Source organism: Vespula vulgaris, chromosome 2 (genome assembly GCF_905475345.1).
Source record: "Vespula vulgaris chromosome 2, iyVesVulg1.1, whole genome shotgun sequence".
NCBI lineage: Eukaryota > Metazoa > Arthropoda > Insecta > Hymenoptera > Vespidae > Vespula > Vespula vulgaris.
The window spans coordinates 3,375,486-3,397,074 of record NC_066587.1 but is presented as its reverse complement, the minus strand read 5'-3'; the positions used below and the strand labels follow the sequence as shown (position 1 = coordinate 3,397,074).

At 34.9% G+C, this 21,589-nt stretch overlaps 1 protein-coding gene across 13 annotated transcripts in view; it reads right to left on the bottom strand.

Moving 5' to 3' along the window:
- LOC127072822 (uncharacterized) overlaps positions 1-21,589 on the bottom strand; it is a 224,804-nt gene that overhangs the window by 101,611 nt on the left and 101,604 nt on the right. The window lies entirely within an intron of this gene.

Here is a 21,589-nt window from a genome sequence, read left to right as displayed (position 1 = left end):
AAGTAGGAGAATACATTATCCCGCGAATGGAGAAGCTCATTCGTGAATGGATCTGGATACATTCGATGTTGGTAATCCTTTGCTCACGGTAGAATGAGGTCGTACAGGTGAATCTGTCTGCGAGAAACCTATTCGACGATGGAAGAAATGTTTGTGGTATTGCACGCGATGTTGCGACTTTTTTTAACTTTCTACACTTCAATGGGATCTATGAATGTATGTACTTTACACGTACATATGCCTATTTGGAGTTAGTATTTCATGTTGGTATACATACATATATATATACGCCTATATATATTATAGAAAAATATCTAGAAATCCTTCAAGCACGAAGAAAATTTGTAATTTGTATTAAATATCTAGAATCTTGATTGGAAATTTTGAAACGTTATTGTTACTTCCAATTCGTATCTATTAGATAAATAATTAATGCAATCCTATCAATACACAATGTGAAATAAATAATATATTTTGTTTAAATAATAATTTAATAAAAATAAATTTAATATTCAATAATAATTTTAGTATTAGAAATTAATTGTACTAGAAGTAGACAAATTAAGAATAGATCATTTACGTATCAGGAAGCACTGTTAAGCGATATTTGATCGAAAATCGAAAAGGGTTTTTATAAAGGTTACTCCTTTAGCAAAGTAGACTTCGTCCTGCGTTCGATTATCGTAAACTACACGAAATGCGAGTCGCGTGTAAAAGATATCGTTCAACGACGCCCGTGAAAGAAAACATACGTGCCGATGACTCATATCCGCCGATTAACTTGTTCCTACTTGGAAGATACGATAAAATGAAAGATAAATAAAGAGGATAGAATGGGAGAGAAAGAGAGAGAGAGAGAGAGAGAGATGAGTAAAACGTTAATCCTAGATGTCCACGTTGTTCTTTTCGATCTACCATTTAAATCGTATGTGAGATTACATCACATACATACACACACACATACACGCGTATACAAATACACGAGCGCACTAGCGCAATACAAATGAAAGCACATAATCCGACACCAATACGGTTTCAAGTATCGACCACGATAAAGCACGTTTTTCGTACAGTTCTCAAGTGGATACTGTTCAAACGTACACGTGCATTTTGAAAGGGCTACATGGAAGAATAAAGGTCACGGCGTATCGATCGTGAACACTATTTCATAAACACAGGAAGAAACCAGGTCGGTGGTCGAATAAAAAGCTTTGGATTAACAATAAGATACGCGCTACATCTTCTTGCTCTTTTTGCTACGGTATTTACATAAATGACGGTCTTTTATTTTGAAAATAACAACTCGATATACACACATATGATTATCGTTTCCGATAATATCGTATTACCTTTATCTCGATGTTTTACTAAAAAAGTGGAAAGCGTGGAAAAAACATCGCAAAATAATAATTTCTTTGAATTTTTCTCGAGACAGAAATATAATATGGAGGAAAATACATAACGTGAATTTTTACAATTTTGTAGAATATATGACGGTAAAACGTTATTATATACGATTTGATTGTGATATAGTGCTTACAATGAAAATCTAATATCTTTTAACTTGAAAAAGATGAATGCTTGTTCGCATATGCATATTATGGAAAAAATGTTTGATCATCGTTTTATCGTAAATGAATCATCGGTCGTATGTATTTGATGATCCAGTCTCTTAGATATCTACTTGAAAATCTCTAGATTACCTTTGGATCTACTCACATTCGTTCTCGTTCAATGCAAAGTACGCGATTAGCAGAAGAAGAAAGCTTTCGTGTGCGAATCGTTCCACCTCGCAATAAACGTACGCGCGAATGCATACGCATTATGAAAATCCTCGTCGATACGTAAGCATGCTGCACGGTACTCACGAAGGAAATTGCGCGACGCTTATTATGAAACTTGAGCGACGAGCTCATGTGGCAGGGTTGGTGAAGTCTCACGTTCATAATGCCACTCACAAAAGGATATCGATGTTACCCCCTCCCTTCATCGTCTGTGCGTCTACATGCGATATAAATGCACTCTGAATCCCTCCTTTAATGCTTTGTCTCTTCTACTCACACATACATTTTCTTCTCTCTCTCTCTCTCTCTCTCTCTGTCTGTCTCTGCTTTTGCTTAGTACGCGATTTCGCTAACGTAATTTCCTAGAAGCTTAGAACGACCATTTATTTATTTTTTTTATTAATCACTTAAATATTCTGTATATGAGAAATTTATCGAAGTCGATCAAGGAAATATTTTTTAAATGTAATAGTAAATTAAAGAAACTTGTTCGAAGAAATTTATGCAAACGATCTTTGCTAGAAAGAAAAAGAGAGAAAGAGAGAAATAATCGACAGATAAAATTTATCCTGTTTTTGATATAACATGTACGTACCTTATATTATCCGACTATTTTAGCTGCGAAGTAACGCCAAGATATCTTACTATGTCGATGCAACTTTCGAAGTAACGGAGAGAGAGAGAGAGAGGGTGAGAAGGAGGGAGGGAGGAAGGGAGAAACCGCAAGAGTTGAAGTACTTTGACCGAGTTCCGTGAAGATGCACACGTGGAAAAATAAAGACGTCAACGCGAATAGGGGTGTTGCGTTTCTCTTGGTTTTCCTTGATACACGCATGCCATATTCTACGAACTATCATTCTCCCTGTTTTACACAGCCTCTACAAGAGTTTAACTCTTGTTCTCGAAGTAACGTTCTCGGCAGAGTGAAATGGACGGAAAGTTTGCGAGTAGATGGATGACAGTCTCATAAAAAACGGAGGTTATCATGGTTGTTTCTGTTAGTACAAATGTAATACTCTATCGCGAAATAGTAAGATCAACGTTCCGAGACGAACGACAGGGTCATAACATACGAAACAAACTCTCTCGTGGAGTGAAAGTTTTCTTGGAAAATGGAAGAGGTACCTAGTGGAACGCAATCATTTTGCACCCTTTTGAGTATCTTAATTGGAAAAAAAAGAAAAAGAAAAAATTAATGGAAAAGAAAAATAAAAAAGAAATATGTCTTTTAACGAAACGAATTCCGCAAAGTGTTACAACGAAGTATTGCCTTTTAAAATTTTTAATTATACTCAACTTTGTAAGAAACCGTACTCGAAAATTATTCTTAAAACTTTCGAGGTGTTCAAACTTTTGAATCTAAATATATCGAATATGTTAGATAGAAAAGGAGTATAACATCATTGTATAAAAGAAATTGTTAAAAGAAACAACAAGCGTTTAGATACATAGATACCATTATAGATACGTAGTATTACGAAAGTCACGAAGATGTAAGTAATTCTAAGAGGGAAGACTATGACTCCAAAAGACGTTCTCTGAAAACATGAAGCCGAACAAAGGGAAGAATGGGAGACATACTTTATCTTGCGCATCGCTGATGCAATCGGCAGTTTCAAGAACCGCTCCATCGAGTTCGCCAATTACACTACAAAAGACTCGAAGACTCGTAGTGAAAGTGGAAGCGTGATCGGGACGAGAAGACATGGGAGGTCGTACCTTATTGGAGTAGCTACTTCAAAATAGGGGAAGAAAGAAAACGAAAAAAGAAGAAGAAGAAGAAGAAAAGGAAGAAGAAAAAGAAATGAAACCATGATAAAACCATGACTAGGGTAAATTTGATTGTGATGGTTCACCGGTGTTCCGAGGGATCCAAGTTTTAACGAAATGTAAGGTATAAGAAACGAGGAAAACGCTATATCGTGCTTGTTTCGTTGCCTCGGCGCACGATAGAATCCAAAATGGACGTTCTGTTTTCCCAACTTGCACGCGATCAAAACCCACGAGAAATAGTCATCATCGATCGATCGAGGTTATTTAGGTTCTCAAAAATTTTCCTTCTTACAGTTCCACGATATTTTTCTCGGAGCATTTAAATTATTCGCAAGACACTTTGGAAGAGAGCATTCTTCATCTTCGGTATTCACGACAATTTTCGTTCAGATCATTACCATCTACTTCGTGCTTAGGAGTATAGAAAGAAAACAAAATAAAATAAAATGAAAAAAGTAACGAGTGGAAGGAAATCATGAAAGGTAAAAGAGATCGTGCCCTATCGTGCGAGCGCTGTTAGAAGTCAGGAGCGTTATCGCAAGTCGACAACGTTAAGTTGGTCGGTTCCCGAGTAGCTGTCGGCTTCGATCCATCATTCTCTCGTTCGAGTAGACTCCCGATACCACTCCGAGAAACCACACATGTCCGCTACGTGGACGAATAAGAGAGAAGGGTGACTGAATCAAGTCGAATCGAATCGAATCGTTGTCTATGTACTAGAGAGTACTTGAGTAGGTCTAGTGCTGATGTTGCTCTTGGACCTACCCTTTGCCGCCATTCTCTATCCTCCTCTCTCCTTCGGATTTGTTCAGCTCTCATCGTCAAGTCTTGACCAACACGACGGACACGACGAAGACGCCTCGTTTTAACTCGGACCGAAGAATGGATAGGATGATGGTTCTTGGTCTGCTTTACTTCCTTCCTTCCTTCCTTCCTTCCTTCCTTCCTTCCTTCCTTTCCTTCTTCCCTCTCGAGTAGAGGGAAGGCCGCCTCGTTTATCAAGAGCGTGATGAAGCTGTTGGGTTAAGCGGCAGTCTTGGCATAAGCAAACCGCTCGTCTTATCTCGAATCGCCCAACGTCTTGTTAGAAAGTCTCTCTCACCCTCTTCCCTTCCACATTCTCTCTCTTTCTCTTTATCTCTCCTTCCTCCTCTCAGACTCTACACCCTTACTTTTGAACTTTATCCAACGAGCTACCCTTTTCACTATGCTTTTTTCTCTGAAAAATTACAAAAAAGCGAGAACTTTGGCCTTCGCGCTAATAAGATGCTTCTCGTTACTTCGACTTAAATCGTACGGATTGAGATTAGTTTCGACGAATATTATGACAATTTTTTAATCGTATCAACGTTCGTTTGCCTTTTTTGCCAATCGATTACAAAAATGCGTAAATTTCTTTGATGCAATGATAAAATGACTGATGGAATAATTCACCGGCGAAGTTTCGACTGAAACTGGTCTTGAGGTTAACCTAAATCAAACGAATATTGAGCTTGTTTGAGTTTACTCCGGTTCATACCGTAACTTTACTTGGGACTCGTGCAAACGATGCTTACAGTAAATACGGTGCGCCTTCGCAAACTTGTCCCTTTTATCGAAATAAGAGCATCGATTCTACTCGTTCCGTAACAGTATACTTTCGTTTTCGTCACGTTTAATTTTTTGTCGCACCCAATCGAAATACTTAAATATTAGAACAATCTTTCTGCAGAAATTTCAATTAATATAGAATTAAAATGTTTTCGCAATAACAAAGGCTAGAGACGTTTTTGTAGCTCGAATTTTTCTCCAGTTTATGTTTTATTATTTTCGTTAGTATTTTTGTTTGGTACGTTCCGCGCGTGATTAAACACATTAAAATAATTTCTATTATATTCTGTTATTTTGAAGAAAGTTGCTTCGCGAAAGAAAGAGAAAAAGCAAGGGAGATTTAATTTTTCGTATACGTGTTTAAAATAACAATTTTGGAGTTGATGGTGAACAAGGTGAGTACCCACGAGTAATTTTTAAGAAAGTTCCGCTGTAACGGCTCGCATTTACCGCGAACGTGTACCACGCACTTCAAAAAAATTGCGATAAAAAGGTTTTTCGAGTATACTCCGTACTCGGTCGCCACTACGCTTCGTTCTTCCTTTTCCACTCATTTCTATATATATATTTTTTTTTTACATTCTTTCTACATTGAGCACACGCAAATGCTCGGACATTTCCCTCACGGTATTATAGAACTGTTACGCTTACACGTGTCCACTGGCATTTTAACGAAATGAATTAAAACTAATGTAAAAGAGAAATTTCTGACTTTTAATATCGCGCGAATATACATTGTTATGAACTGTTACTCTTATAAACTATTTTGAACTATTGAACCGTTATTTAGCGATTCGTTGCTCTATTTTTCTTTATTTCTGGTGATTTATTTAATTTTTGAATATATTAATCGTTATATTCCTCTTAAGTTTTATAGGTATCCGCATTAATGTAAGCTCGTTAAGAATAACCATCAAAGAAACCTGATAAATTATAATTAAGCTTAACAAAAAAAAAAATATCTTCAAAATATTCCAAAAAAAAGGAAAAAGAAAAAAATATTACTTACCACGTTTTTGCATCACGAGTTTTTACAGATTCTTAATATTCTGAAAAATGGGGAGATTATTTACGAGGTGTTTTTAACGACGGCGAAATTTTTTGTTGATTTTAGAAACTAGCCGGAGAGCGGTCGAGCTCATCTTAAAGAAAAGTTTACATGGACGACGTCACTCTGCTTCTTCGCTATTTTGTCGATAAAAACTTTCTCACGTTTATATAGCTACGCTTACTATCAGCCCTTCACTCTTTGCTACTTCTAGGTACCTTCTAATCTGGTACACCTGCACCCTTCACAACTTTTCCAAGTCGATCGATAGCCAATAGCCGCAGCAACGAAAACGAAAACATTTTCTACGTGCTGAGCTAAGCGAATGCTCTGAGAACAGGAAGAAGAAGAAGAAGAAGAAGAAGAAGAAGAAAAGGTAAAGCAAAATTCTCTTTATCCTTCGTATTTCTAGATTTATGAACGCGACCTCGCAAATTTTTAAAGCAGATTTAAGGTGGTAACTCGATAAAAGGCTCGACAGGACTTATGAAAATTAATCTTACTTACCGAATATGCGTGACGTCAAAACCAAACGAAAAATGTATTTTCTCTCCTGCCTATACAGCTCATCCTACCATATTTAGCCCTTCTTTTTTAAAATGCCGCATCACGCGTGACCCAATTTTTTTTTCATTCGACAACTACAACGCCCCTAATAGATAAATCGAATATTCCATGAATTTCTTATACCGTGTAATTGAGATTTATTATCGCGAGGATCGTAACAGATATTGTTACAATTGATAGCTCGTTCAAAATTTTCGTCGAAAGAAATCCTTGTAAACAGTAGAAAATTTTGAAATCTAGGAAGAAATTGTGAGCACGCGTTTTTCTTATCTACGCTCTATATTGAGTAATCCTCTAACCGACCGAAAGAGTCTTGATACAGCGGAATTTTCTACGTTCGAAACTGCTTGCTTGGAAAACGACTTGCAAGCATTCGAGAGAGGGAGAGGGAGAGGGAGAGAGAGAGAAAGAAAGAGAGAGAAGGAAGAAGAAAAAGAGCGAGTTTCAGAAAATAAAAAAAACGAAATAAGGTAAGGGAAACACTAGCAAAGTTTGCGAAAAGAAGCTGTAGATAAGGTAACAGAGAAGAAGAGGGTAAAGAGAAGGTAGGAAAAGGGAAGAAACGGAAGTAAGAAAACGAGAGAAAGAGAGAGAGAGAGAGAGAGAGAGAGAGGAGCGTTAGAGAAGAAAAAAAGAGAAAAAGAGAAAAAGAGTACATTTAATGCACGGGAAAGAAGGAACGGAGAGAGCTTGGCCGATAATCTTCTCGTTTATATTACTTTACCACTACATACTTCGAATAGATCCCTTTCACTCTTTCTCCATCTCTATGTTCATCTCCTTCTCCTTAACATTTTCTTCTTGCGCGTTCCTCTCGTTTCTATCCCTAAAATGACAATAGTCCCAGTGGTGCTTTCATATTCCTTTACCGAGAAAGCAGCCATGGATACGGCAACGGTGCTAATGAAATTTTCCAACGCGAAGCATAACGCGCGAGCCACGGTTATGCTATTTCCCTTTTTCTTTCTCCGCTAACCACCCCTTCCCACCCTCTTGTCCTCCTCCTCCTCCTTCTTTTTTTCTTTTCCCTTCTAGCTCCCTTTTCCAGGCCTGATCGATAAAAATGACATCTCGTAATGTTGTCCGGCATTCCAGAAAAATAGTTTGCGGTTTGTATTTGCAAGAACGAGCTTTGTACATCTTATTCTCCATTTTCCGCTTTGTCGAACAAGGAAGAGACGAGTTAGAACGAATATCTTCTCCCTTTTCTTTTTTTTTTTTCTTTTTTTTTCTTCTTTTTCATTAAATCGACGATCCTCTTCTTTCCTCCTTTCGTAAGTTTTCCAGAAAAAGTTGGATCAATTTAATCATTTAATGTCCCACCTTCGTGCGAATTTTAAAACAACAACGATATAGAAAAATTTCTTTTTACCAATATGATCCGTTGAGAAGAACTCCGAGAAATTTATTTTCTATAAGTGTTAGGAAAATTCTATTTATTATAATACTTATGTCTATGGTATTATATGTCCATGGTATTTCGAGTAAAATGAAAACGTTGAAAATAGATGATCATGCTAGTTCCTTTAATAGCTAAAAGATTAAGTGACACGTTTTTACTGTTACTTCGTTAAACGTCATCGGCTTAAAAAGATGATGATCCTATGTTAGCACTATTCTATGGAAACCACTTTGCAGAGAAAAACAAGAAAAAATTCTTTTTTCATTGGACGATCGGATAAAGAAAACTATGTGAAATACTGGACATATGTAAATCGAAGGTAAACGCTTCACGAATCGAACTTTTAGATAGAAAAACTGTTTCAGGGGAATCATATCAACGGTATATCGTCTGCATTGTCGATATAGCGATGAAACAAGGGAAAAATGGATCAGACTATATCGAAAAGCGCATTGCGCCATACATTATTACGGTGTATGTCCCGTATATCCCGTATTTCGTTCCTTTTTACTAACATAAAATATAATAGCAGTTGCAATCGCCGCCAGGCAAAACGGTGTTACTTCCCACCAATCGAGTACTGGAACATCAGCCTATCTCCATTTCTCGACTAGAAAACAGCTTCCAATTTCCGTTATATTTCGAGCTTTCAATGGTCAGTTTTTCCGACGCATGCTAAAAATCTCTCGATTATTTTTCCGCCAGTATATAATTACATAGAAAGATTTCTGCGAGCATCGTAAATTTCTTCGTAATTATTTCTTTCTTCAAAGAAATATAATATTATTATCGTTAATTCAGGTATTACAGAAAATAGTCAGTAAAAAAGTGTCAAATTTTATTTTATCTGACGGTAAGTACTTTATATAAAATTATCATTTAGAAACAAAGAGTAGTAGGAAAGAAATTGCAGGAGGATGGATACAAGTTTTATAAGTTGAAAAAAAAAGTCGGCATCGAGTCGACACTTTCTCCGTAAGTTCTTCCGGGTAGAAACAAAAGGAGCAACGGGCTTAAAGACGACGCCGGAAGCGGCCAAACACGTACACATATACGTATACGCGCGCACACATACACCCACACATACAGACACACACACACATATATATATATATATATATATATATATATATATACTCATAGGTAACTGAAAGTCTAAGAGGTCACGAAAATCTTCCAAAACACCTGGAACAAGACTTAATCATGCTGCAGGCCGAACATAGGTACGGACTTACTACTCTTCCATAGCTATGTACCAACTGCGTACTTGTACAATTACGTAGACGTTAGTAGCTCGACGTAGCTCGACGTAGCTCGACGTAGCTCGCCGCGCTGTTTATTTCTTGCATAATTTAACTGTGCCTGGAGCAAAGTCTCATGGAAAAGTAGCATCAGAGAAAGAAAACGAAGGACAGGAAAGGAAAAGGTGTTACTGCCACTTGCTGGAGGGTTACGTAAAGTGAAGCTGAAATGGCGAATTCGTTTGGAGTCTATTATGCATGCTGGTCGCATGTGCGAGTGTCACCGGACTCGTTGAACGAACGTTGAGAACACCTCCCACGGTTTTAAGCCCTGCTAATTATGGTACGACGCACGAAAATACGAAGGAATGACATTACAGATATATGTAGGTGGATCGTACAATTAAATTGTTTTAGATGGACAAACGCGATTGGTTCTCTGTTTAAACGCATGACGAAAAGGAATTTAAGTAATTTAATTTTGAGTTATCGCCTTAATTCAACGTAAATTCCTTTTAAACATTATTGGAATTTTAACTCCGCGCCATATTCGTCGAATTTCCGTACGACTTATAATTGCTTTTCAACTTGATCTTTTGTGGATATCGTCCTCGTTGAAATATTTTCAACGAAAATGATATGAAAATATTTCCTTTCCTTTTTCTATCGTATAACATTTTTCTTAACTTTTTTCATAATAGTAATAAATAAATATATATATATATCGTATACGGAGATATATTTCAAATATATAATTTATACTGACTCTTCAACGAAATCCTGTTCCGTAGGTCTGAATGTTAGCAAAAGGCAGAAAATCGCCGTATGTGTGAACGAGATAAAAAGTAAAATTACTACCGTCATATGCTATGTGATATATCCTATTCCATTTTTCAAATGTGTTTTTTTTTTGTATATATCTAGTAAAACAGCGAAGAAACAATATAAATCCGTAGAATGGATGAATAAGAAAGAAAGAAAAAAAAAAGAAAAAAGGAAAAGGAAAAAACAAGATGTAAAGCGGAACGAAAGAAATGAAAAAAATAAATTAAAGTACAAACGAGGAAGCACGAAATGAAATTTCGATCCAGGAAACGTGTGATAAAAATTCAAGTTGAATCTTGTGCACGAAAGGAAATGAAAAAGAGAAAGACACAGAGAGAAAAAGAGAGAGACAGAGACAGAGACAGAGAGAGAAAGAGAGAGAGAAAGAGAGAGAGAGAGAGAGAGAGAAAGAATTCACGAAAGAGATAGCTGTTTGGGGAAAAGGGAACTAAATCTAATGCTCGTCGTGAACTCGAAGAGATATGAGAATCCAGACAAAACTAATTTTCATTCAAAACCAGCTTGATAAGCTTCGAATTTCGAAAGGTTTTCGTATCCCGTGATTTCACTCAATAAATTTTTCTTCCATCCTAATTTTCTCTATTCGATTTATATGCAGTTGTATATAGAAATACACTGAAATATTACATAGAAAGAATATTTTTCCATAATAGATGAGCAAATAAACGCATATGATAAGTAATGTATCTCTTATTTTAAATTATATGGAGTTTATATTTTTAAATATGTATAATTGTACTTATATTTATAAATATATATAATGGAAAAAATTTTTTTAAATAAATTACATTTCTATAATAGACATACTTTTTTTCTCTTTTATTCTTCTTCTCTTTTCTGAATCTTAAAAAACGAATATCAAACATACTTCAGAAGAAAAGAGCAAGGCCATCCTTACTTTATTTGAATTCTTACGGCGTATATTGAATCGAGAGTACTCGGCGCATACGACGAATAACTTCATTTTCTAGTTATCATCATGGAATAACTTTATCAGAATGCATTAAACTGATAATATTCATACGAATTTGATATTACACTTTCTCTGTAATTTTATAGAATTTATAATTCGAAAGTTTTCTATATATATATATATATATATATATATATATATATATATATATATATATATTATATTTATATATATCGTGCCATATTGTTAATCCAAGTTTGTAATAAAAGGAATCCATCTTTTTTCTGCTCTTCCATCTTTGATTATCCTAATTCCATAGAATACAAGAAAATTTTTTTCTCATAATGTTCAATATGATCAAAATTAAATTCACATAGAATTCTACATCTAACTTTTGTTACTTCGTTCTCTCTCAAAATAATATATTTCGCTTTGGAAGTACAAAATTAAATGTTTTACAATAGTTCGTACCTACATAAATCGCATTTCCATGAACGTGCTCAATTATATTATACTTGAATAGTTATCGCAGTTAAATTGTAAATGACAGAGTTTCGTAATCAGTTTTAATTCAATTTAAGATCGAGATATGGCTTAAAGTTCGACTTCTCTTTAAGAAACATTTTAAGAACTCAAATATGTGACTCGATATCACAGATTGTAGAATTACTTGATATGAGATATTTTTAAACAAATTCTACCTATATTCCACACCGTGCTCGAGTGATCTTTATTTCAATGTTTTGAAAAAAAAATCGAAATATGTGTATATATTTTAGTTGACAGGACAATCTGTCATTTAGACAAAAGATTACTCTCCTTACAATTCGATAATATTTCAAGAGAACTTTATCTTCTTTTTACTGGTCGTAAAACGCTACTGATCGTATTTAAATGACTTTTCTCATAACCGAGACGTAGATCTCACATCGATAAGAAGTGAAATACAGGACGAACCAAGTTAATAAAACGTTTAACCACCGGTTAAAACTATCGTTCGAAGTCCGCAACGTAGAGATTTTATCGAATCGCGTAGACCGGTCGTTCGTTACGAGTAATACTTGTTAATAGATACGAGTTCGAAAGAGTCACGCTTAACAATGCATTCCTATCTCCAGATATACGCTTTTGGTCTCTACCGTAGGGCATCGTAAAAACGAACGTAAAACACGAAGGACGAGTCCTCAGGATGTTCCCCCGTTTCACCTTCTCCTCCTTTTTCTCTCCTTTTTTTTTCTTTTTTTCTTTCTTTCTTCCTTCTTCGTCCTCATCGTCGAGCCTTCTTCTTCTACTTGGTAAAACTTTGAAGAGCCACGGCGTAGGTACGTTAATGCCACACTGTCATTCGTCCTTCCATGGTGAAAACTTAACGGATTCTTGAGATCGTGAATAAAATAGTAAGGAGAAACATTCAAGGCGCGAAGGGGTATTATCGATTCTTTTTCGCACGTTTAACGCGAAATTTTTTACGTTTCACGGAAAATAATTCAAAAATGAAAATGAAAGGAATATTTTACTAATAAAATCATTACCACGAACGTGAATAAAACTGTACGAGAATTAAAATTACTCGCTTGATCTTTAAATCTCTTTAAACTCGTACTAATTGATATTAAAAGCATCAATTTCATTGTCGTTATATTAATATAAGAAATTGTGGTAAATTTTTGGAAAGGAAATTATGACGATCAATCATCATCCTCTTATACGATAATTTTTGAAAAGATTATAAATTCACCTTTTTTTTTTTGTTATATTTAAATTTTCCATGAAGATTCTATGGGATCTATATGTCGGAAAATATAATTAAGAACGAATAGGAAATTAAAAAAAGGAAGAAAGAATATAGATAATCGATGGAGGGTTCCCATTGAAATTTCAATGTGAACATCTAGTACCATCGAAGAAAGTTTTACCTAGGAGAGAAATATACCCTAGAACGGGAAAAATTACCCAAGCTTTTTCCCTGATTTATTACGTGGAATAAAAGTCCGTTCGTCGTACATCATATGCGATCGCAATTCCTGAGATTCTCTTCGTAGAAAAGGTGACAAATTGTCAGTGCCTTCATAGTCTTGGCATTCGTTATCGAAATTTTCCATACGTTTCATCGTCACGCGCGAGTTCCTTTCTTCCGTTCTTTCTGCTACCCTCGAAATTGTACCGTTCACCCTTAGCATCCTCTCCATCTTTGATAGCGTTCCTTTATTTATGACTTTCCTTCGATCAAACATGTCCCAAATGCATCATTTCTGTTTTCTAGAATATTCCATTCGTTTTACACGACGATTTTATACTTACGACGTCAAGAATAAACATTTTTTATCACTCCTTCACTTTTCGAAAGCCAGCTGATGAAACGAATAACGTCGATAATGCAAATGCTGAAAAAATATGAAATATAGTTCTTCGACAGTATCGTGATCGAAGCTAAACGGATAGAAAAGTTGTATTTTGTAATATTTATTATTTCACCGATGATACATCCATGAATTCAATTGAAATATCGGACTTTATTGTGTAAGTTTCGATCATCAATATTTTATAAAATAATAATAACGTAAATACAATAAAATAATCGACTAAATAATATTACAACGATAATAGAAAAATGAAGTATTACTCATATATGAATAGTTTGATAATGAAAGGATTGTTATTAACTTGTAGCTTAGCTTTTCATTGTATTCGCTGTAGTCAAACGTATCCATTGATCGTCTCTGCATGATTCGATGCCGGTCATTTTGAGCGACGCTTCCTGGGAAATTCTGCACTTCCGTTTAATCAGGATTATATTGCTCTTGCTACAGTAGATTATATTGGGTAATATGCGTACTCGAGCTTTCGTAGATACATTAATTCCCACAGTCTTGATAATTAGAGATTATCAAGACATTTGTGTGCGTGCAACCTCGGATATGAAATATCCGGAATTTATTAATACAGAAATCGACCTTTTAAAGCATCACGAATGAGTTCTCCAAGTACGAAAATTATATATCCAGTACGAAAAGCATAAATCGCTGTACCGCTTTTTGGATAAGGAAAACGCACAGAATGAATGTCATCTAGAACGACATAACTTATATCAATAAAAACGATAATGTTTGCTATGGTAATTTCATTAAAGATCGAACGCACACAGTTAGGTAATTTATTTAAAAAATTAAAAAGTACTTTACATTCAGAATAAGTCTACATTTTATTTTGATCAGCTACTCGATAATACTTTATTCGATAATAATTGGTAGATAGTATTTCAAGTAATAAAATTTCGTTTGCTTTAGTTTTTATAACCGCATAAAATTCTCTCTGAAGTAACTATTTTATGTTAATTTTTAATTCTCTCATTAATTTACATATTTTTGAATTTTAAAAATACTGTCACGTGATTGCGCTAGAGTACCATAGCCGCACGTGAATAATGAAAGGAGATGAATCTTTAAACGTGGAAAGGAAGGAAAATGCAAGAACTTAACGGTTGGTCGTGTAGAGACAAGGGAGATAGCGGATGGTGAGTCTTAATACTAGTTCATTGTCTCAACTAGCCTAAATTATGATCTCGTGAAAGATTTACCAAACGACGTATCCTTTGTAGATTTCCAACCATTTGCAGATGAAGGAAAATAAGCACGTGATGTGTTTTTCTTGAAGAATGAGAGGAAGAAAAAAAATCTAGATGTTAAATTGAAACGAGAGAGCTAATTGAAACAATTATTTTCAAATTAATACGGATTACCTACAAAAAAAAAAAGAAAAATCTTTAAGAACACGCGTAATTAAAGTTTCTAGGATAACATTAGAGAGATTTTTTTATTTCACTTTACGATATTTTTATTTTCATTTTACGTTAAGCATGTCCTACCTTTTCTACTAAACCCCGACCTTCCCACGTCCCTCTTCGTTATAAGCTTCTTGGATTCTTGCTGGAATGATTTATTTGCTCATATATCTTATTCCAAGTCAGATGATATTTCCTCTATCGAAGGCACTCGGTGAGTGCTTTTGAAAATGCGATTTAAGGCTTAACGATAGTAATTATGTTCATACCATGAAATTTTTTAAATTATAACGAACATAAAGCCTGACGATGCCTATTTACTATTCCCTACGAATCATATTTAACAAACGAGAACTTTCTCGATGGTAACATACAGCTAGACAAGCACGTTGTATCTGAGCGCTCTTCGAACTGAAGACGAAGTTTCCAAGAACGTGACCATTACGATTTCTCCGTATACTCACGTCTCAACTTTCTCAAAAACAATAAACTAATAATAATGGCCATGTTCCAAAATCCGATATTCGACAATTCTCAAGATAGAATCGATTTAATTGTTATCGTTGAACACGAAATACTTTCGTATAGCTTTTTACGTACTTTTTTCTCTTTTTCTTTCTTTTTGATTCTTTCTTTTTCTTTTTTCTTTCTTTTTCAAAACGAAATAATTCGCAATATGCCAACTTTATTTTGTCGAATTATTAGAGATATTAAAAAAGAGACACGTAGATAATAAATTGATAATCTCAAAAGTTCTGCTGGAAAAATATACGGAGAAGAAGTCAGACGAAAAGTAATTTATTGACATCGAACATTGAAGGATATCGTGAAGATGAAAGCAATTCGTTCATTTCAAGTTTGCTTTTTCTTTTTTTTTATTTTTATCACAAAAGAGATAGAGATAGAGAAAGAGAGAGAGAGAGAGAGAGAAAGAGACGAAAAGCACCAGTCGACACGTAATCTCGCTGTTCGAAAGAATTCATGAAGGAAGCTTGGTGCTGAAGTGGTAATGTATAATGGATGAACGTATGTTGATCTTTCGAGGACATATGACGTATTCGGAGAAGAATAAAACGTCGTACGAATAAGGGCTGCTGCCAATGTTCTCTTTTTCTTTCCCATACTCTATCTCCGAAATTGACCTTTTTTCAAGCAGAAAGAGAGAGAGAGAGAGAGAGAGAGAGAGAGAGAATACCTACAGGAATACTTGACGTTTGCGAAGAAGAATTTTTATCTTTCAAAAAGCAAACTCCAATCTACTGTATCTATCTATCTATCCTCTTTTACAGAAACATTTGAAACGTCGCCGATGCTGGTAATTCAAAATTTTACATTTTAAGGGTATATTTTTAGTCACAAGCATAGCCTAGGAAAGTTGATAAATTGATAATTCGATAAATTTCTATCCGCGAAGTTTCTAATCTAACTGGCTGTGACATAGATAATATAACAACGGTTGGCCCAACATACTGTACCAACTCCGAGTAAAGGGCAAAATGAGAGAGGAGAGAATGAAAGAGAAGAATGAGAGAGGTGGAGTGGTATGTCGTCCGGAAAATAGATGACATGCCTGTTTCGTCTCGTTTCAAGCGCTGCTAAGCCGCTTTAACTGAAGCTACTAGAATTGCATCCTATTTGTTGAAACCACCGGCTAATTCAGCGGGCGTTTCTTTTCCTGAGAAAATCAGCCAACAACGTGTCATTTCCACGATAGAAAGAAATTAAATTGGAAAGAAAAAGTCGAATGATCTATAATAGTCGTTTAAGATAAACATCTGAAATTATACCTGAAATTATACATACGTATTCCAAACATCATATATAAAATATAAAATATAAAATTAATATAGGAGGACAAGTCGAGATATTTAACGATATATTAATATAATAATTTATCGGAAAGGTCCATCGGTCGCATAGCGAGCGAGTCGGTCAACTCTTTCAGATCAAATAATTTATCGGAACTGGATTCACAAACTTCATGTGAAACGGTAACGACGACAGTATTCTCGGATACACGGAAAAGCTACAAGGACTGAATTTAAATCACATTCTAGTGGTTTATAATATATGACCGTTTTGTAACTGTCAAGCAGTGCTATGCACCAGGAATAAAAATTACTTACAACAAACACCTCAAATGCATACGCAGTGGAAAAGCTATTGCGTGGAAAAAATATCGATTGATTTCCAATGACGATTAAATTTATCATCTATAATCAAATCTTTGGTAATTTCCTCGTCTAAATTACAAATTGGAAAATATCGTATGCTTGATAAAAATTTAGCAAGATATATTCCGAATATATGACAAGATACCGAGATAATTTAATAAGTAAAATTCTATTTTCGTTTTAAATAATTGTACATAAAAACTTCATGAATGTTTCTGAAAACATTTAAACCGGAAAGTCCGATGTTCTAGAATCAGGTAAAAGCGCATTTGCGATTACATTAATTTTCGTACAGCGTCGGTTTGCAAAGGCGAGAGCAGGAAGAGGCCATAGGCAACGAAACAGGAAGCCGAGGAGCGAAGGACGATGACGTAAAAGGCGGAAACTTCCGGTAGGACTCGTAGAGAAAGTGTAAGGGGAGAAATAGGGAGGAGTTAGAGGTGGGAAAGAGGAGACCGAGAGAAGAGGAAACTAGCTTTGACGTTTGACCATAGCCAGCTGGTCCCGGTATTTCATGAATTTCCCAGATATGCCGAGCACTTCTATAATACAGCGTTTGCGTATAACTATTATACATAGAGCGTGAGCTCTAGCCACTCGTAGGACTCCGTGGCTAGCTAAGCTGACTGGTCAGTTGGTGCAACAAACCGACAACTTCTCAAATATTCCAACACCGTTAAGTTATTACCTTTAATTTATCAACGAAAGTTGACGGAAAATGTCGAACGAGTTATTTTAATTATTATCGTTATTCGATAGTTTCTGCGATCGTGGTGATTGCCTAGAAAAATTTTTAGCTATGATAAATTTGACACGAGATACTCGAATACCTTTAGAATATCATCATCCCGCAAAATTGACGTAAACGTGAGAAAGCCATTGCAGTCGGAATCCGTTGGAAGATTGTGTGCAGTCGACGTTTTATTCGTGAAAAGACATGCTGCGAGCGTCGAGTGCATTACTCGCATTACTCCTGTTACGTTACTGGCGTTGATGAAGGAATTTGAGGGAGAACTTTGATGAAGATATTCAGAGCGACGAAAGAAATTAGTCTACCAGAGAAGCGCGTCGTTTTAAGCTTTCTTCATCGCTGTGGCTATGTTTAAGATATTCTACTATTTTATTCGATCAAGAACATTTTATTGTATTCGTGGCCCTCTATTTTTTCTTTCTTATCTTCGTCTAAAAAAAGAATAATCAGTCTTACTCGATATAACAGTTTATCTTTATAAGCAAGATAAAAAGTTTATTTTTCATTCAAAGTCTGTTTTGTCACGGATTTTCTCACAAACTTAAAAATCAATGAAATAAAAATAAACTTTATCGGATAGTACGGAAGGGTAAGACAGAAAGAGAAAGAAGGATTGAAGAAAGTTCGAGTCACAAATAATTCTGGACAATACGAGGTTAACGGTTCCGCTGACAAAAGTAACTCGTCGATTTTAACTTCTTCATGAATCGTGTTTTAATGCTAAAAAATAAAACTTCCTCACTTATCTCCAATTCTTTGGAAGCTTAAACAGTGCAATAAAAGGCTCACAACGCAATAAAAGGTTACGAAGAAATTTCGCATCGAGAAATATTTTTTAAAGACACGTTCTTGTTTTTATCAAAATAGATTGGTTTTAACGCTATCGAAATTCTGATAAAAGTGGATCTAAAAGCTTTGTCGAAAAATACCGCAAAATCGTATCGTTCTTTTTTTCGTCCATCGTAGCCATATTTTTTTGCATTTTTTATTAATTGCCTCGGACCTCGAAAACCATGGTTATCTTTAAGCTTTACCGAAAAACGTCAGCCTCCAAATTGAGCGGTTTTTCAAGCAAGACTGAACCACGTAATAATACACCAAACAAGAAAGCAAGTTCTATGTTTTCTCAGATAAGTGGATTCTCTTAAAAACGAAGACAGACATAAATTGGAAGAGCATGGTTTGGTTAAAAAAATAGGAAGAAGAAGAGAACAAGAAAGAGAGAGAGAGAGAGAGAGAAACAGAAAGAGAAAGAAAGAGACAGGAAAGGGGAGAGAGATACAGAAGGAGAATTATTACGATGCGACATCGCAATTTGCACTCGCTCCCGTCGACGAATAGCGCTACATTAAGCCTCGTTTAAACTCTCTGAAACAGTTTAATTTATCATCGCATCTGGATTAGTTCGAAGCAAGCTGTCCGTAGTCCATCCAATATATGTGTAAGTTACATACACACCACCGTCAAAATTTAGAAATATACGCTCTAGGGATTTCTGACTTTATGTAACGGATGAAATAATTTAGAATACGAGCATGAACGTGAATTTAATCGTTTTCTCCATATACGATATATTAAAAATAATATATACAATATTTTATCTCCCCTTCTATCTTTCGACTCGATTATTCGTCGATCATCGATTGATTGATGGAGAGTACATTAATGGTGTAGGGAACAGATAAGTATAATGAGAATCGTTTATAAATAATGAATACTTCGATCATTTCTGGTTCGATTCAGCTGATTATATGATAATTAAAAATTATTTTGCCGTCGATGATAAAACGTTTCCGACGTTATAAATAATAAAAAGGTCGCATTGATTTTCGGTTTTAATCAGTAACCAAAGGTATTTTACTTACTCTCGAATAATTTATTTTCGAGATTTACAAGTACGGTACAAATCAGATTGTCCTGGACTACACACCACCTGAGCTGGTTCTTGTGGCTAAACGCAAGCCGATTTCTCGCGAATCTCCTTGTTACATTCTAACTGTTCTCTCTAAGGACGAAACTATAGAAATCGATGGGACAATAGGACCGATGGACGAGGAATCATAGAAAACGATGCAAGAGCTTTACGTTCTAGCACATTTAATCTATTAATCTGTTCAACGTGAACATTGAAACAAATCTATTATATTCATTGTAATTATAAATTACTTTGAAATTGAAAAATACAACGCAAATACAAATCGTCGTTACAAATTTTTCATTAGGAAAGAAGAACAAAAATATACTGGGAATAGAAAATGGAAGAGATGGTGGAAGTGCGTGCGTTCAGTAACTTATACGTTTGTCAAGATAAAACAAATGAACAATTTATTATTCATGCACAATGCATATGAACATTGTGAACTGTATCCAACATTACCTATTGAATCTCCATTTTCACATGTTGTGTTAACTAAGTTTAGCATACTCAGGTTAATTTTGCGATTTTACAGGAACACCTAATTTCATAAAATATTCCATTACTCGCTAATTTTGGGTCCAGATAAATTTCTCTGTTTTGCAATAAATATTTATCACTAGGGGTCGTTAAAAATCGTGCCGCCTCTTTTTACACGATATACCTATATCAGTTTTTTATGGTAAATAATTTTAACGAACCTAGAAAATTTTTGACAAAATGTACATACATTAATTAATGATTCATAATGATCGGTGGAAGAAAAATTTATCGTGAGCTAAAATGTGTGGATATAGGAGATAAAGGAAGAAAGATAGATAGATAAATAAAGAGAGAGAGAGATCAGTTTCTATTCAAAATAGATCGTAGTGAACGATAACCAAAGATAATCAAAGCTGACGAGATACGATTGATAGACAACATGAGAATGATTGTACTTGCAGCTAGATCTAAACCCCCGTATAATTTCAGCACTGAAATTGATACGATTTAGATATAACAATCTAGTCTTTAAAACGTTATAGCGTATATATCTTCCTCACTTATGATTCCAATTCGCGCAGGATCATTATTAAATTCATCATTGATATAACGAAGATGTAATTAAAATGAAAAACGAAGAAATGAATAACTATCAAGAAACAACTAAAAACTTCGAATATTCATTGATCCGAGCAATATTAATTTTAATCGATAATAATGTATATTGAATAATCAAATGATTAAGTTATTGTAAATGTGATTGTATAATCTATAAATTTATAGAAATACAATGAGTATTAATAACAACGTCAACTTGTCATATTGCTTCCATTTACAACCTACTATATCATCGACCATGATATAATCCGACATCGATCAATAATAATTGTTAAGGCTTTTAGTTTTCGAGTAAATCCAATGAAAAAGAAACAAATTGGATAAATAATAACCAACGAGATCTTTCTAACACTAACGCTAAAATATTCCCATTACTCTCGTTTCGATCCATCACCAAATCTATTACATATTAATGTCAATTGCTACAATTATTGCATGGTATAGTAAATTCGTTCTCTATGTATTTATCAGGCAAATAGATCTGAATCTTTGTGATTATATTATTATAATATACTTTTGCCCTACCGATATGCCAAAGAATCATACGTAATGCAAGAAATTTTTTCCAATCTCGCAATGCTTAGATCAAAATCAAGCACGTACGATATTACTTGGATCATTACCAGCGATAAAACTCATTTCGTTCGCATGACAAAAAGCCATAATGCTAATTATCGATGTCATCACGGTAAGTGCGCTTGAC